This window comes from Mya arenaria, chromosome 9 (assembly GCF_026914265.1).
Source record: "Mya arenaria isolate MELC-2E11 chromosome 9, ASM2691426v1".
In the NCBI taxonomy this organism is placed as follows: domain Eukaryota; kingdom Metazoa; phylum Mollusca; class Bivalvia; order Myida; family Myidae; genus Mya; species Mya arenaria.
The window spans coordinates 33641539-33655929 of NC_069130.1; the positions used below are offsets into that span (position 1 = coordinate 33641539).

A 14391-nucleotide genomic window follows, 5' to 3' on the forward strand; every position below is an offset into this window, starting at 1 on the left:
TTTCACTGATATATCTCGTTAAAACATCTGAAAGCATATAATAATTACAGGTATGTAGTAAAATATCAAAGATGTAGCGAAATCGGTGGTGGTATAGTTTATACTCTGGGTCCCGGCATGAGCACATCGAAGGGTCCCATAGTAACAGTTCAACCACCGCACACCTATCCTGGGCAGACTATCTGACGGTTAACCAGTACTAGGTGCCTTCACCTCTGCAAGGAACTGACAACTTCAATACATGCCAGGGGCAGTGGTACAGTGCGAATGAAATGTTCGTAGAAAGGATTTCATAACCAATCACAACAGAAGCGACCTCATGGTCCGCCCGGGAATCGAACCCGGGCTGTCCGATTCACAGTCCAACGCTCTACCGATTGAGCTAACCGGTCGGACGTAGCGAAATCATGCATATCTTTGACTATATATATTGCTGATTGTATGCACCACTCACTGTTTTGGTCATTTTGCCCCTCATTGTGTGGATGTTTTCGTTTGCATTTACGAAAAAAGAAACACAAACACGGCTGTATAAGATATCTTAAACGCGCCTTATTAAATTTCTTGCACCATTTGTTAACTTTTTATTGCACGCTTTTAGGCGACTTATAGATATTTATCAGTTTCAAACAGCCCTTTTTCATTTCTAAATCTATCGTCCGTGCGCACAGTGCTGAATTTCAACAATTTAATTCCCGAAATTTAATGTCTTTCTACATCCCTTTAAGGCGTATAAAAAACGAGAAAAAATGTTGGTCTCAGTATCAGATTGCAATTTATCTGATATTTTAATATATTACATGAAAGTTATACACCACCGGAAAGCATTTAATAAATTTCGCTTCGTAATAAGTTTTATGATCGCTATTATATTCCACCTTATGATTACTTTCGTAATGGTTATATATTTTAACTCGTGTATACTTTCAATTTTCAACTTATTACCCCCATAAAAATCATTTGATGGAAGTTATATTTGAAAACACCAAAATTGCAGCTAATGAGCCTTGCGATATCACATAGATTATAATGAACGCGCAGCCAAAAAAAATAGACTTCGTCTGCACCAGGTAGTATCAAAATCCTTGACATTGGCGAAGCAAGAAGCAAAACAGGTTAAAATCAAGTGCAATGACGGAAGAAGAAAGCTTATGTGAGAAGGTTGAACTAAGAACAGGAAGAAATGCCTGGCAAAGAAGGTATGTGATATCTTAAATTGCAAGCCCAGCAATTGTAAAAAATGCATAACGTAATGCGTAAATTGTGAGTTTAAAATATAAACACGTTCTAAATATTGTAAACAATTGACAAATAAAATAAAATAGTTGAATATGACAAGTTGGAACCAAAAAGTAGAGTCTACATGTAACGACTACATTAGCTTTAAAAGACCATAATTATGTCCTAAAGGTTCAGTATACAGTTTTATAAGACCTTATTTAGGTCCTAAAGGTTTAATATACAGTTTGATAAGACCTTATTTAGGTCCTAAAGGTTGAATATACAGTTTGATAAGACCTTATTTAGATCCTAAAGGCTCAGTGTACAGTTTGATAAGACCTTATTTTGGTCCTAAAGGTTGAATATACAGTTTGATAAGACCTTATTTTGGTCCTTATGGTTGAATATACAGTTTGCTAAGACCTTATTTAGGTCCTAAAGGTTTAATATACAGTTTTATAAGACCTTATTTAGGTCCTAAAGGTTTAATATACAGTTTTATAAGACCTTATTTAGGTCTTAAAGGTTGAGTATACAGTTTGTTAAGACCTTATTTAGGTCCTAAAGGTTTAATATACAGTTTTATAAGACCTTATTTAGGTCTTAAAGGTTGAGTATACAGTTTGATAAGACCTTATTTTGGTCCTAAAGGTTGAATATACAGTTTGATAAGACCTTATTTTGGTCCTAAAGGTTGAATATACAGTTTGATAAGACCTTATTTTGGTCCTTATGGTTGAATATACAGTTTGCTAAGACCTTATTTAGGTCCTAAAGGTTTAATATACAGTTTTATAAGACCTTATTTAGGTCCTAAAGGTTTAATATACAGTTTTATAAGACCTTATTTAGGTCTTAAAGGTTGAGTATACAGTTTGTTAAGACCTTATTTAGGTCCTAAAGGTTTAATATACAGTTTTATAAGACCTTATTTAGGTCTTAAAGGTTGAGTATACAGTTTGATAAGACCTTATTTTGGTCCTAAAGGTTGAATATACAGTTTGATAAGACCTTATTTAGGTCCTTAAGGTTGAGTATACAGTTTGTTAAGACCTTATTTAGGTCCTAAAAGTTTAATATACAGTTTTGTAAGACCTTATTTAGGTCTTAAAGGTTGAGTATACAGTTTGATAAGACCTTATTTTGGTCCTAAAGGTTGAATATACAGTTTGATAAGACCTTATTTAGGTCCTTATGGTTGAATATACAGTTTGATAAGACCTTATTTAGATCCTAAAGGTTGAATATACAGTTTGCTAAGACCTTATTTAGGTCCTAAAGGTTGAATATACAGTTTGATAAGACCTTATTTAGGTCTTAAAGGTTGAATATACAGTTTGATAAGACCTTATTTAGGTCCTTAAGGTTGAACATACAGTTTGATAAGACCTTATTTAGGTCTTAAAGGTTGAGTATACAGTTTGCTAAGACCTTATTTAGGTCCTTAAGGTTGAATATACAGTTTGATAAGACCTTATTTAGGTCTTAAAGGTTGAGTATACAGTTTGCTAAGACCTTATTTAGGTCCTAAAGGTTGAATATACAGTTTGATAAGACCTTATTTAGGTCTTAAAGGTTGAGTATACAGTTTGCTAAGACCTTATTTAGGTCCTAAAGGTTGAGTATACAGTTTGCTAAGACCTTATTTAGGTCCTAAAGGTTGAATATACAGTTTGCTAAGACCTTATTTTGGTCCTAAAGGTTGAGTATACAGTTTGCTAAGACCTTATTTAGGTCCTTAAGGTTGAATATACAGTTTGATAAGACCTTATTTAGGTCCTAAAGGTTGAATATACAGTTTGATAAGCACTTCTTTAGGTCCTAAAGGTTGAATATACAGTTTGCTAAGACCTTATTTTGGTCATAAAGGTTGAATATACAGTTTGCTAAGACCTTATTTTGGTCATAAAGGTTGAATATACAGTTTGATAAGACCTTATTTAGGTCCTAAAGGTTGAATATACAGTTTGATAAGCACTTATTTAGGTCATAAAGGTTGAATATACAGTTTGATAAGCACTTATTTAGGTCTTAAAGGTTGAATATACAGTTTGCTAAGACCTTATTTTGGTCATAAAGGTTGAATATACAGTTTGCTAAGACCTTATTTAGGTCATAAAGGTTGAATATACAGTTTGCTAAGACCTTATTTTGGTCATAAAGGTTGAATATACAGTTTGATAAGACCTTATTTTGGTCATAAAGGTTGAATATACAGTTTGCTAAGACCTTATTTAGGTCATAAAGGTTGAATATACAGTTTGCTAAGACCTTATTTTGGTCATAAAGGTTGAATATACAGTTTGCTAAGACCTTATTTAGGTCTTAAAGGTTGAGTATACAGTTTGATAAGACCTTATTTTGGTCCTTTAGGCTGAGTATACAGTTTTATAAGACCTTATTTAGGTCCTAAAGGTTGAGTATACAGTTTGATAATACCTTATTTAGATCCTAAAGGTTGAATATACAGTTTGATAAGACCTTATTTAGGTCCTAAAGGTTGAATATACAGTTTGTTAAGACCTTATTTAGGTCCTAAAGGCTCAGTGTACAGTTTGATAAGACCTTATTTTGGTCCTAAAGGTTGAATATACAGTTTGCTAAGACCTTATTTTGGTCCTAAAGGTTGAGTATACAGTTTGCTAAGACCTTATTTAGGTCTTAAAGGTTGAGTATACAGTTTGATAAGACCTTATTTAAGTCTTAAAGGTTGAGTATACAGTTTGATAAGACCTTATTTAAGTCTTAAAGGTTGAGTATACAGTTTGATAAGACCTTTTTTAAGTCTTAAAGGTTGAATATACAGTTTGCTAAGACCTTATTTAAGTCTTAAAGGTTGAATATACAGTTTGCTAAGACCTTATTTAAGTCTTAAAGGTTGAATATACAGTTTGATAAGACCTTATTTAGGTCTTAAAGGTTGAGTATACAGTTTGATAAGACCTTATTTAGGTCCTAAAGGTTTAATATACAGTTTGATAAGACCTTATTTAAGTCTTAAAGGTTGAATATACAGTTTGATAAGACCTTATTTTAGGTCTTAAAGGTTGAGTATACAGTTTGATAAGACCTTATTTAAGTCTTAAAGGTTGAGTATACAGTTTGATAAGACCTTATTTAAGTCTTAAAGGTTGAGTATACAGTTTGATAAGACCTTATTTAAGTCTTAAAGGTTGAGTATACAGATTTATTAGGCTTTATTTTGAGTTTGATCCTAATGGTTGAGTATACAGTTTAAAAATACCTTATTTAGGTCCTTAAGGTTGAATATACAGTTTAAAAATACCTTATTTAGGTCCTTAAGGTTGAATATACAGTTTGATAATACCTTATTGAGGTCCTTAAGGTTGAATATACAGTTTGATAATACCTTATTGAGGTCCTTAAGGTTGAATATACAGTTTGATAAGACCTCATTTTGGTCCTAAAGGTTGATCATACAGTCATTCACTGAAAATGTTTGAGATGCTGACTTAGATTCATGGAAATAAGAGTGCAATTACACAAGTATACGTATAAAGCTTTATAAAAAAGCATTAGAATGAAAATGAATGTACGTTGATATTTAAGGCATAAACTGAATCAATCTAAATACGGAAGATAGGATCTGCAAATATCATAAAGGAGAAGATTGCAATCGTACAGTGCTACAAGTGTGTACGATAGACATGCAAGTTGTAATTTAAAACCATGTATGGATCGATTGTGCGCATTCAAGTTTTAAATAAATATTGTTTGCAACTTTGGCATGCGATGAAGGGTATCAAAATGCAACGTCGTCCTTGAAATAGAAACTAATAGCATAAAGGGAATGTGAGGTGTTTTAATGATGAGTCAGCAATGTGAGATACGTAAAATGACAGAGTTAAAACTGCACTCTCACAGATTGAACGTTCTGACAACTTTTTTTTCTTAGAACGAGCCATTTTTTTCGTAAATCCATGGAAACCAATAATATAAAAAAGATTAAAGATTTTTATACTTAAGTTTAAAATTTAATTTTTTATGCATTTGTCTTAAACCGTTAGTAACGGTTTAAGCCATAAAACATAAAGCATAAAACATTAATTTTAAAAAGAAAATATGATCTTTTGTCAGCAATCTTTTATCATTGGTTTGCAGATATTTACGCAAAATTTTGCTCTTTCCAAGACAAAAAAATAAAAAGTTGTAAAAACGGTAAACCTGTGAGAGTGCAGCTTTAAAGTAATGTGTTCACAGCATTGCTTTTAAAAATGCTATTAATTTGTTTTTATCGAAATCATGACCAAATTGTTTTACAAATGTAGTAATAAATCATTTTTTAAAATAATCAAATTGTAGCTCTAAGTAGCGTAAGCGTTAATTTAAGGGAATCATTTAGTAATGTAATAAATCTTAAAGCTGCACTCTCACAGATTGAACGTTTTGACAACTTTTTTATTTTTTGTCTTGGAACGAGCCATTTTCTTGCGAAAATCCATGGAAACTAGTTATATACGACTGCTGACAAAAAAAATCGGATCGCAAATTTTTATATTTCACTTCAAAAATTGATCTTTTATGCATACGGTTTAGACCATAAAACATTAATTTTTGAACGGAAATATGAAAATCTACGATCTGAATTTTTGTCAACAATTTTATATTATTGGTTTGCAGATATTTACGCAAAAATTTGCTCTTTCCAAGACAAACAATAAAAAAGTTGTAAAAATGGTAAATCTGTGATATTGCAGCTTTAAACGACGAGATTGTGTTTAATGTGAATAAAATGCTTATTTCAATGATAACATATTATCATAAGTTGAAATTAGAGCCCTTTTCTATGTTCCTAAAATCTTGACAGAAAATGCTTCGTTCTGCTGAAAATGCGTTAGTCATGCTATTGAAATTGGATCACTTAAGGCAAAGACTATTAAAATCTGTAGCTGACTGTCTTACTGTCAGTTTATGTTTTGTTTGTTAGTGCATACAATGTTTAAAAGTCGTTGACAACATATATATAATCTGTGAGTCCCTTTAAGGAATGACATTGATTTATGTACTATTTTAAGCGTAATATCAATAAGAGTAAAACAATTACATTCATTAAACATGACCGAAGCAATATTTAGTGATTATTTTGACTCAAGTATACTTATTCTTTTCTGATTCGATGAAATCATTTAAGGGATCAACTCTTAACCATAGTTGGATAGAAGGGCTAAACACAAGTGTTTTGTCTTTCAATGCCAAGTGATTCGTACGCATAATGGCATGCACCCGTTAGTATATGCTGTGGTGTTGAGATTTGACCATATTCTCCGAAAGGCGATTTTAATGGAATTTAGGTCAAAAAGCTTTTGTATTCAAACGCAGAAACGCTTTAAGAATATGCATTATTTTAAGTACCCAAAGGCTCAACACGCTCCAAGCAACAACGTGTATTACCCTTGTAATAATTGCTTCTTTTCTTGTTACCAGGGAATATATATAAAACCGCTGTTGGGTTTTCCTAATATTTTTTGTTATTTGAAAAAAAATATCATCATTACGCTTATATGGTTCGATAATTGGATGATCTAAAACTTTTCAGTACAAAAAAAATGAGGTACATGAACTTTTCAGAGGTTTGTGTTTGGATGTGATTTTTTTTTCAACCAACACATATTAAAATTTGCTAAACTCCTTAACACAAATTAAGAAATACGTTTTGCCCATGCATAATATCTTACCTAAAAACAAATGGAAAATATCTCGATAGATTTAACTTACACGCTTTTGTAATTTGATAGATGATTAAGTGAATCATGAAAAATGAACATGAGGGGTATTTTATAAATTAGGTCAATGATCTTCATATGTTCATCGGAAATCAAATATTACGTCAGACTTTCCCTGCACAGATATACAGTTTAAAAGTCAACAACCTCAATGGTTCAAAGGAGACTCTCTTTGGTTTACCAATGAGGTACTGAACACTTGCAGAACCAAGGGCTGCTAGTAGTAGCATAGCGCCTACCTGTAAGTTTTTGTTAAACAATGGAAATAGGAAAAATCACAGGGGCTTAGGTCAGGGGAAGAAAGTGGGTGGGCAAACTAAATAACATTTTCTTGTTGTAAGAAATATTGTAAATTTTTACTTGTGTGGACTGAAACATTGTGAAAAATAAGCTGTATGCATTATAACACTTACTTTGGAGTTTATTTTGATAAGATGTTTTGACAGATGGTTTTGGAAGATTTGTCCGTGATGGTTCTACCTTATTGGCAAGGAATTTGTACAACAAGGTGACTTTAATTCAAGAAAATGGTTTACAAAGCCTGTTTGGCGCTCTTTGCGTTTTGCAAGACCGGCTTTCCCTGATTCTTTATTGAGCCATTCTTTGATAGTCAATTAGCCAGAGTATGAGGTAAGATCCCTTCTGAAACACCTAAACTATTAACTATATAGGAAATAGTTTATCGGCCACCTTAATCTACTTATCTCTAACAACAGACACTTGCTTACATTGCCCTACCAGGACTGTAAATGTCTTGCAAGCTAAATAAATCCCCTTTAAAAATATAACACTTAGAAAAAAAACATGTGTATGCGACACAATTCAGAAAAAAAAACATACGGAGATACCCGCAAAAACACTCGAAATTAAATGTAAGCCCTGATTTCCATTTGTTTTCTTCAGGTTTCATTATATCTTTGATATAAAGCCACTATAAGTTTACGTGTGTGTATATTTAAACAACTTATATCAAGGTTGATTTTAAACGGATGGCCTCAAAAGTTCACAGTTATTAAATAAACATCCGCAATAAACTACATGAAATTCACATGCTTTTATGCACCTGGTTTCTGACATTCACCATATAACATATAGCATTTTGAAAAACCCTTGAACGTGCAGAATCAGAAATGACATGAAAAAATATGTCACAAATTAAATCTTCAGAGTGTTATTTTATAAAGTGTGGCTCCTATGCATCTCAGTGTTGTAATAAAAATGTCGGAATAAAGTAATCGAAAACGTTCGTTCAGCAACAAGGAATTGGAAGACACTGTTTAGGGACTTGGTGGACAAGCAAGGCGCTATTTAACACCCACACAACTCAATCATTCAAACGTGAGAAACACGTAAAACAAGAACTCTTGTGTAAGTCGTGAAAATGAATTCCAAGCTTTAAAATGCTACCAAGGTGGCTTTAAGTACGTGAGCCCTTTGGACGAGGTCAGTAAGAAGATATGTCGTGACGAATTGCATGAACGGAACAAAGCGGACACAATGATTGCTGTTTTAGCTGCACTCTCACAGACTGAACGTTTTGACAACTTTTTTTATATTTTGTCTTGGAACGAGCCAATCTAAGCTAAAATCCATGGAAACCAATTAACTAAGACTGCTGACCAAAAATTAGACTGCAGATTTTTATATTATATATGTTCAAAAATTGATGTTTTATGCATTTTTCTTAAACAGCTTTAGGCCACAAAACATTAATTTTCGAACGGAAATATGAAAATGTACGATCTGATTTTTTGTCAGCAATCTTAAATCATAGGTTTGCAAACATTTAAGCGAAAATTTGCTCTTTCAAAGACAAAAAATAAAAAAGTTGTAAAAATGGTAAATCTGTGAAAATGCATCTTTAAGACATTCAGACAGTGGATTCACGATCAGAAATGGTTGAGAATACCAGCAGGTATAATGGGTTTACTTTTTATGCAAACGATTGTCATGTTGGGGGTTCTACCACAGTAAACTAAATGTGACTGTTTCACCACGAATGTACTGTAGATTGCAGTATGTATGTACAAAATAGAAGTAGGCCAGTGAATAGCTTTATACCACTTAGAATCTACATGTGGCAAAACAAAGAAGGAATTATATGATTATCTCAAATAATAATAATTGTACAGTGATGAGTCATTGCTTATCAAAATGTAAAATTGAAATACAGACAGTTTACATTTACAATAATTAAACGGGTTGGTACTCATTAATTTGGACGTCTGAATGTACCGATTAAGTTTAACGGCCTATACAATAAAAGGTAATGAATACGCGTTCCTCGTAGGTTTAAGTGCAACATACAGCAAAATCATAAGCATTAGGTCAATGCTGAGACGGTCAAAATAATATGAACGCAATCTGTAAATATCGAATAGGAAACCAGTTAGAAGAGTGCAGGATAAATTAAGATCATACTTAAATGACCCTATAGTCTGTCCAAGATAGTGTGCCATCTGCAAAGATAAAAATGAAAAGGGGAATTTCTGATGATAACAAATGCTATATATTACAAACTATTGCTAGGTTATGCTGTCACATCATTTTTGAGCATATACATTATTCCCCAGATGTAGGTTATCTTGGACGAACTGTCCTGAGCATACCAATTATTTCCACGATTAAGGCTATCTTAGACGAACTGTCCTGAGCATACTTATTCTCCTCAGGACTCGGACTATAAAGGAAGAAGTGTATTGTGCATACCATTATTCCCATTATTTGGGTTATGTTGGTCGAGCTCTAATGAACATACCATTATTCCTATGATTCGGGTTATGTTGGCCGAGTTCTAATGAGCATACCATTATTCATATGCTTCGGGCTATGTTGGCCGAGCTCTAATGAGCGTACCATTGTTAAACTCTAATGAGCGTACCAACTTTTCCCATGATTCGGGTTATGTTGGCCAAGCTCTAATAAGCATATCACTTATCTCATGATTCGGGTTATGTTGGCCGAGCTCTTATGAACATACCATTATTCCAATGATTCGGGCTATGTTGGCCGAGCTCTAATGAGCATATGACTTATCCCATGATTCGGGTTATGTTGGCCGAGCTCTTATGAACATATCATTGATTCCATGATTCGGTTTATGTTGGCCGAGCTCTAATGAGCATACCAACTATTCACATGAGTCGGGCTATTTTGGTCGAGCTCTAATGAGCATACCATTACTCCCATGATTCGGTCTATGTTGGCCAAGCTGTAACGAGCATACCATTATTCCTATGATGCGGGTTATATTTTAGCCGAGCTTTAATGAGCATATCACTATTCCCATAATTCGGGTTATGTTGGCCGAGCTCTAATGAGTGTACCAATTATTCCCATGATTCGAGCTATGTAGGCCGAGCTCTAATAAGCGAACCAAGTTTTTCCATAATTCGGGGTATGATGGCCGTGCTCTAATGAGCGTACCAATTGTTACCATGATTCGGGCTATGTTGGCCGAGCTCTAATGAGCGTACCAAGTATTCACATGATTCGGGAAATGTTGGCCGAGCTCTAATGAGCGTACCTATTATTCCCATGATACGGGCTATGCAGTCCGAGCTGTAATAAGCTTACCAATTATTCCCATAATTCGGGCTATGTTAGCCGAGCTCTAATGAGCATACCATTATTCCCATGATTCGGATTATGTTGGCCGAGCTCTTATGAACATACGCTTGATCCCATGATTCGGGTTAGGTTGGCCGAGCTCTAATGAGCGTACCAACTATTGCCATGATTCGGGCCATTTTGGTCGAGCTCCAATTAGCAAACCATTACTCCCATGATTCGGGTTATGTTGGTCGAGCTCTAATGAGCATACATGTATCATTATTCCTATGATTCGGGTTATGCTGGCCGAGCTCTTAAAATCGTGCCAATTATGCCAATGATTCGGGCTATGTAGGCCGAGCTCTAATAAGCGTACCTATTATTCCCATGATTCGGGCTATGTAGGCAGAGCATAAACGTACCAATTATTCCCATGATTCGGGCTATGATGGTCTCTAATGAGCGTACCAATTGTTCCCATGATTCGGGCTATGTTGGTCGAGCTCTAATGAGCGTACCAAGTATTCCCATGATTCAGGAAATGTAGGCCAAGCTCTAATAAGCGTACCAATTATTCCCATGATTCGGGCTATGATGGCCGAGCTCTAATGTGCGTACCAATTGGTCCCATGATTCGGGCTATGATGGCCGAGATCAAATTAGCGTTCCAAGTATTCCCATGATTCGGGCTATGTTGGCCGAGCTCTAATAAGCGTACCTATTGTTCCCATGATTCGGGTTGTGTAGTCCGAGTTGTAATACGCGTACCAATTATTCCCATGATTCGGGCTTTGATGGCCGAGCCCTAATATGCGTACCAATTGTTCTCATATTCGGGCTATGATGGCCGAGATATAATATGCGTTCCAAGTATTCCCATGATTCGGGCTATGTTTGCCGAGCTCTAGTGAGCGTACCAATTATTCCCATGATTCGGTCTATGTAGGTCGAGCTTTAATAAGCGTACCTATTATTCCCATGATTCGGGCTATATAGGCCGAGCTGTAATAAGCATACCAATTATTCCCATGATTCGGGCTATGATGGCCGAGCTCTAATGAGCGTACCAATTATTGCCATGATTGAGGCTGTCTTGGGAGAACTTTACTGACCATACCAATTATTCTCATGATACTGGCTATCTGGGATAACTGTATTGAACACCCATGAATCGTGTTGTCTTGGGAGAACTGCATTGATCATACCAATTATTGTAATGATTCGGGCTATTTTGGGAGAACTTTATTGAGCACACATAAATCGTCTAATCTTAGGAGAACTGTATTTAGCTTACCATTTTTCCAATGATGCGTGTTATCTTTGGCGAACTGTATTGAGGTTACCAATTATTCCCATAATTCGGGCTATGTTTAGCGAACTGTACTGGGCATACCAATTATTCCTATATTTCGAGTTATCTTGAGCGTTCTGTACACGTGTATTTATTGAACGTAGCAGAACTTGCTCTTCAACATTATTTGTCAGGTCTATAAGTTCCTGTTGCAGTTCTTTCGGTTCAGTAAAATCATTGAGTAGGAAGCCTGTAAGACACTGGAACAGTATTGGAACATGCGGGCCGACATGGCTTACGGGAGAGGATTATACGATAGTATTTTTAGAAAGGTCAATTTATTGTTTGTTCTTAAATAAAGCGACATTAAAACGGGGTATGTTAACATTGTCAAGCCATACAGCCCGTACACAAAATATCAAGTACATATTCATTGCATAATTTCTTTATTTGATAGTTTAGTTTACAAACACATTCTTTCAGTGTATTTCAGTGCCCCACCAAAAACAAAAAACAAAAAACAAAACAACAAAAATGATAGACACAAAAAATAACAACAACAAGGAGCAAACGAACAAAACAAAAATAATATCAAGGAATTAAAAATGTTTTCGTTTCATTTTTTTAGGCATGCAGAGTTGAACAAATGTTAAAAAATACCTTCACCTCTTATGATAGATACCTTTTACAAACTTTTAAAGTACATGTTGAAATGAGAATGTGGCGTATTGGATTAAACACCTTTTGCGCAACATGCATTAACGATGTTCAAACATTAACATTTGCATGCGAAACTATTGTGTCGTACATACTGTTGATATCATGAAAGAGTAATATCTATTTAAGTATTTATGGTGTCAGATCAACTATTTAAGTTTAAAAGTACCACCGCTTTCAGCGCTTGCTGTGCTTTGATTAAAGCTGTTTATACATGTCATGAACGAGCTTTTAAACAAATGTCTGGGAGTATTTTCCTAAGATATAAAGCAATACAGTCAAACCTCGTTGGCTCGAACACGCTTGGCTCGATTTCCTCGAACCTGATCAAAAGGACCGATATCTTTATACTGAATGTACGCATTCCCGCTTGGCTCGAACTCCCCGAGGCTCGAGGTATTTTCGCCGGTCATTTGGAGTTCGAGCCAACAGGGTTTGACTGTATATTAAAACACAAAGTAGAATATGAATATGCTACCGAGCTTTTCCTGGTAATTTTCATTTAAACTTATTAATCGAAAACTGTGGCATTAAAGCTGCACTCTCACAGATTGAACGTTTTGACAACTATTTTTTGTATTGGAACGAGCCAAATTTTGCGAAAATCCATGGAAACCAGTTATATAAGACCGCTGACAAAAATAGAACGCAGATTTTAATACTTAAGTTCAGAAATTGATGTTTTATGCATTTTTCGTAAACCGTTAGTAACGGTTTAAGCCATAAAACATTAACTTTCGAACGTAAATAGGAAATCTACGATCTGATTTTTTGTCAGCAATCTTATATCATTGGTTTGCAGATACTTACGCAAAAATTTGTTTTTCCAAGACAAAAAATAAAAAAAGTTGTAAAAATGGTTTATCTGTGAGACTACAGCTTTAAGGACAGGAAATAATAAAATTATGGATTTGTTATCTTTAACACATCTGAACAGAAACCGAGACATCTGAGTTATTAAGGCGCTATCAAAGATATGAGACCCAATCGTGATACTGATTAAGCAAAATAAAATTCATCTTAAATTTAATTTAAAAGCAATCTGAGTAATATAACACTAATCAACACTAAAAAATGAAGGAACATTAAAGAATTTGAGTGTATTTGTTTACAAAGCTTTTCACATTATGTCAAATAGACATTTTGTAACAGTCTAGTATTATAGCCATTGTAATAAAATTTATTAGTTAATACGTTACCGCACAAGTACATATTATTTGTATTTGTCACCATTGTGCACATTATGCTATTACTACGACCTTCTGGTTTATTATAAATAAAAATTGAAAAACTATAACGCCATATCAAATTGAGTAAATGTGTTAAGCGTCACCAGGTTAGTTAGTTTTGGCCTCCGAAACCCAATTAATAACACTTTTGAAAATCAAATCATAGTGATGTACATTAGTTTGCTGAATGAGGGATACAATGCATACTCTTTACTTAAAGTTGCACCCCCACAGATTGTCTGTTTTGACAATTTTATTTTTTTGTACTGGAATGAACTATTTTTTTGCGTAAATTTCCTGAAACTATAATGTGCTATAAGAATCCTGAATAAACATTAGATCGCAGTTCTTTATATTTATAGTCGAAAATTGATATTTAATTGCTAAAAACGTTAATAACGCTTTAGGAAAATTGAAGTTTTCGGCCGTTTTTCGAGCATTTGAGTTATACTAGTGTGAGTTATCTTATATGACCGAATTAAAATTTGGCATTGATGCCAAAATAAGCTGATTCTTGAGATAAAAACTAAAACATATCAAAACAAACTATATGTAAGAGTGCAGCTTTGAAACCGGGGTCCAAATTCAGGATTAAGCTAAGCTCCCCATTATTGTTTTGTTCTAATTTATGTTATGT

The 14391-nt window shown here is 34.2% G+C and overlaps 1 non-coding gene across 1 annotated transcript; it reads right to left on the minus strand.

Moving 5' to 3' along the window:
• Positions 1-320: 320 nt before the first annotated feature.
• Trnah-gug (transfer RNA histidin (anticodon GUG)) lies at positions 321-392 on the minus strand. Its single transcript has one exon. It is a non-coding gene; the product is annotated as a tRNA-His (tRNA).
• Between the last annotated feature and the right edge of the window lie 13999 nt (positions 393-14391).